The following is a 5,522-nucleotide window of genomic DNA, read 5'->3' as shown; positions in this document are numbered from 1 at the left end:
AAAAGCAAAGGTATGTACAATATTACATTATCAACGATAGACAATTCAAAATTATGAATCCTATTAATATAGGACCCTAACAATGGCTCTACATGGGGACGACATTTCCTGGTGAAATGTCAAGAACTCTAAAGATCAGTAGCCTTTGAATTGGGACTGAAATTACCTTGTGAACTGTTCTTCTATGATTTTTTTCCTTATTGATACTTATGATGGTGAACCCTTCAAAGCTCAGGGCCTTCTCTCTGGGCTTCAACTTTAAAAGACTACCATCCAATCCAATCTACACTCTGCAATGTTATGTATAACGATGCAAATTAAAGTGAAACTATTGTTAATCAGTGGAAAAGTAATGCTTCGACATTCTACCATTGACAAGTCCTCTTGGTAGATCTGATCCATCTATTTCTCTCAAGAAAAAGGCATTGTTACCCCTATAACCATAAATGACATAAGGCCCTTGCCATAAGAATTCAAATTTGCCATGTTTGCCTTTGTCTTCCCTTCTTGAATCCCACTTAAGAAGTTTATCACCTATGTAAAAATAATCTGCTTTGGTTATTTTATCTAATACTTTTTTTATTTTGTCTTGAATTATCTGTGATTTTACATATAATTCTTCTTTGGTCTGCTGTAGGTGTATGGTCTGATTTATCCTTCTCTGGATATCATTTGGTTCTACCTGCAACTCCTATATGAAATTCATCACTAGCACTCCCAAAGATGATGGGAAAACAACATCCGTCCCATATACTAACTGATAGGGAGATGTGCCAATGGAATTCTTGGTAGTTAGTCTATCTACCAATAAGGCATTGACCAACTTTTTGTTCCATGTCTTTTTGTTGTCTTCCAATAATTTCTTAATCATACTGACCAGGCTTTTGTTATAGGATTCTGCAAGTCCATTACCTTGAGGGTAATAGGCAGTGGAGTGGCCAAGGGTGATGTGGTATTTGTTACAAAAGTCTATCATTCTCTTGGATTTAAAGGCAGATGAATTATTAGTAATGAGCTTCTGGGGGCATCCAAATCTTGACAGGATATTATTTTCTAGGAAGGAGATAACGACAATGCTTGTGGCTTGTCTAGAAGAGATGGCTTCTATCCATTTGGTAAAATAATCAATGGTTGTCAAAATCCACTTATGCTGGGCTGAGGAGGTTGGGTGTATTTCTCCAATGACCCCTATTGTTGAAATTGCATTTCAGTGGAGATTGGTTTAAGAGGCAAGGGTAAAAGATTTCTTTTTCCCTCAAATATCTGACACTTATGACAGGAGGTCACATGTTTTTTAACATCTGCAAAAAGAGTGGGCTAGTAGAAACCAACTGTTGGGACTCAGAAATGTCATATTTTCATCCACCTTTTTCTTCACTATTCCTTACATTTCATCATCCCATTAACCTTTTATCATATCATTTTCATAAATACATTTGGGTTTCACCTTATTATTTTCCATTTTATTCATTTTTGTATTACAAGTGAATTTATGATTAATTATTAGAAAATATACATATTTTTATATATATCTCAAGAATATGTGAATTTTGTGATGTGTAGGAAATATGTGAAGAATTAATTCCAAGAGACTTATCCATATCTCCTCCACCATATTAAGGAGATAATTATGCAAGCCTATTCCTAAGGAGAAAAGCATGGAGGATTTGGTTGGCATATATTATCCAATTCCTAAGGAGAAAAGCATGGAGGATTTGGTTGGCATATCTTATCCAATTCCTAAGGAGAAGATCATGGAGGATTTGGTTGGCATATCTTATCCAAGATATGTGAGAGATTTATTGAGAGATTTGTGGGATCATATTTTGTAATAATGGGAAAGTAGTTAAAAATGCTTGAGAGATTTGTGGGATCGTATTTTGTAATAATGGGAAAGTAGATTAGTATATGATCATTATGAGTTGTTACTCATCCCATTTTATAAATAGGAGTACAATCTCCTCCATTTGTAATCTGGAAGTTTTTGTAAACTTAGAATTTTGGAGTAAAGGATCATACTTCAATTTTCTTCTACATCTGAGTCTCCATTGAAGTGGTGTGCTTGTGGAGTTATGGAGGACCCCCATAGCCTCACTTGCATGCTTATTCGTTTATAATTTATTTTATGATTTTGTTTGATTTCAGATTTCAAGTTTTGTTAAATGTTCTAATATTGGAAGAGTCTTATTTGAAGGTGTTCTTGTAAGAGAACCATAAAATCTCATACAATTATTAGATATAGGTTTATTTCATTTCAGCTTTAAATTTCTTATTAGATGTTCTAATGTTGAAAGAGATCTTAATGAATATGTTCTTGTAAGGGGACTTTAAGATCTTGGACAAATTAGGAATCTTTCTAGATCTATATATTTTAGATAAGCACTTCTAAGTTTACCTTCCTGGGTTGACATTAAATTAAACTCTAATTTGCATTCGCATTTTAGACCACACATTTTGGCGCCATTGCCGAGGAAGTGCAACTAAAAGGATTTAGTATTTATTTTGTGCATTTGTTTTTATGGACTAATTTGTGGAACTTGGTGACAGCAGGTTCGTAAAGGAGTTCAAATTTTGGAGCATTTTTATTTTTGTACATAGTTATTTTCAATTTAGTTTTTATTTTAAACCCCCCATTTCTCACTAATCCATCTACGGATGAGGGCTTTGACAATGTTGAACAGGTACTTCTTGGAGAGCAAGGACAACAACCTTGAGCCAAATCTAAGACAGGATTCTCACATACTTGCAAAACATAATGTAAAATTTTTAAATCTTGATGTGAGCATGTTCAAATTTTTAGTCCGTAGATGGCTTCACTGGAAGCATGCTTTTACTTTATAAAATAAAACATCTTTTAAGTTAATGTAGAATAGATTAGAAAAATAAAAATGAGATCTCATTAGAAGTCATTAGAAATCATTATCATTAGAAATTTTTAGTCTTGTTTTCAAAAAATAAATCATCATGAATAAATTCAGTGGCACATCTTTGCATCTCTATGTCTTGTTTCTGTATCACGGGTGAGCCAGGAGCTTGATTATCGGAAAGCCTTGTCTTCTGAGAGTCTAAATTCCCCGTGACATTGCAGAAAGAGTGTAGATAATGCAAGGTTTTGTCACAGATCTTAATTTTGTTTTTGTTGCACATGTTAATAGTGTTTTATCCATCCACGCTAACCTGCATAAATAAAAATAAATCAAGAGATTAGTATGTTCTCTTCCCGCGCTTCATGCGATTTGGAATATCAGAAAATCTATTGATTTATTCCAATAAAAATACTCTTGCTGGAGAACTAATCTGCAATGCGACAATAAAGAATTTTGTGAATGAAAAAAAGATCATCTTCAAAACGCAACCCCTTAAAAACGTCAATTTTGAAAAGCAGTTTGTGATCAAACCAGGGAAAATCTAGACAAACTAAGACATGGGTTTTTTCCATAATAGAATAAATTATATAACCCAGAAACCGTTTGCTTAAATTCCTAACGGAATAAGAGGAAATCGTGGTTCTTTGGGACCCTATTTTGGTAACTGCATGAAGAAAAAACAATTTTTACAATTAATATCCAGAGGAATTCAAAGTTACATAAAAGCCCGATTTTTCATTGATTCTAGAGGATTTTGTGTGTTTTTAGGATATTGAAAAAAAAATCCATTTTAGTGTTAATTTATTTTTAGAAATTTTCTATATTAGTTTTTAATTAATTTCTTTATTAAAAAAAAATTGATTTTTTTTTAATTTTGTTATTAAAAAAAAAATTGAATTTCATTCTTTTGTTTTTTTATTTAAAAAAAATAAAATAAATAAATAAATAATTATTTTTTTTCACAAAATCATGCAGGGCTGAAAATAAAAAAATGGAACACTTGGAAACAAATTTTGAGGATCAATTTATCAAACATTTGGAGGATTCTATAAATGATGATTATCTTGTTTCAATAGCTTCAAGTTGGCATAACATATTTCTGTTGAATGCTTTTATATTACATACTAATATGCAGACTACAACAGATCTTTCTAATGCCAATATTTTTGCCGAGTATATTTCATCGGACCCAAACAGGGAGTATTACTTTTCATGGTTATTTTAAGAATGGATTGATTTTAATATCATGATTAAGTCAATTTCAACACTTTGATTGTCCTTAATATGTTTTATTTGGTATGAAATTTTTGCGTAAGAATCATGAAGGAAATGGCCATTTCTTCTTGAACACACTTATGTTTTCTTTCTGCCAAGTTTTTTTTACAGGTTGCAGGATAATCAAATGATCATAAGGAGATTACATTGTGACGACAATTGGTCTTCCAAAGATTCAATTCATGAAAAATTCTAAAGACAAATCTAACTCCACAAGCCACTACCTTGCACCACCCTTTTTGAAGCAGATTTTGAATTCCACCAATTGTAAATCCATAAAGCATGACATTTCCAGCAAGAGTTCATCTTCATACGCCATGCATTTTTCACGACTTCATACATATTTGCCTTCTAGTTTTCCTTTTGAATAAAACTCATTCCCTTTCCATGATTACATTGCCTTGTTTTCCTCACCATACTGATCCACACTGCTTGTCCGTGAGTTCTTTCCATTATAGTCCTACCAAATCTTTTTGTACAAACTCACGTTGACTGATGTGGGATTCCTTAAGGCCCACCTTTCAATAAGTCTTGCCCCAGCGACATCAACACCTTATCTGGGAAATAGATTAGAGTTCCTTTTGAGTACCTAGAGGCTTGCATGCTTTAATGGCAATTTCTCTCGCTGGCGATCATGGGAATACATCAATGTCCCTTGATCTTCAGATCTTGCAAGTGGCTCGACCTCAACACATCCATTCGCACTTCGCAAGATGTACTCAGGTACCTTGGCACTCATTGACATCAATGGTGAGTTGTCTGGTATTGGTTAACGACATACATCAATGGCCGGTAATCCAATGATTTCTATTCATGCTCGACATCGACAATTCGCATGTTTAGAATTGTACCATTGGGTTTGTAGCGGGTGAAGACTATACACTTTTTCATGACTCCCTCAGTAGTTACAGTAGCATGAATCTATGAGAGTACCACAGTTCCACTTTCAGCATTTATCTTTTCCATGATTCAACATCAACAGTTCAGATTCCTTCGTTTCCCAGGATCCAGTAACAACAACATCAGTCACATTTTCCTGATCTAGCAGCAGCAGTAGCAACTACATTCCTCTTGCATAGTTCATCATTCTTGGGTAAGTAGAGGTATGTTGTTTTCTAATCTTTAATCATGAAATTCCTTATATGCTAACTTGAATATTTTGGAAAATTCCCTCACCATGCTATATTTCCTTTCATGAGCCATGTCAAGTTGCATGAGGTCATGCAACCAATTCAGTTGGGGGGGGAGAACTATATTCACTTCCATGATTCCATTTCTTTACCACACTACATATTCACTTCCATGATTCCATTTCTTCACCACTATCACTCCATTTTTTCTCATTTACCATTCACCAACATTTATTTTCCAATGATACTT

This window comes from Pinus tabuliformis, chromosome X (assembly GCF_031772625.1).
Source record: "Pinus tabuliformis cultivar Carrire ecotype Pingquan chromosome X, CPIR1, whole genome shotgun sequence".
Classification (NCBI taxonomy): Eukaryota; Viridiplantae; Streptophyta; class Pinopsida; order Pinales; family Pinaceae; genus Pinus; species Pinus tabuliformis.
The sequence above is the reverse complement of the archived record's forward strand: the minus strand, read 5'-3'. Positions refer to the sequence as shown.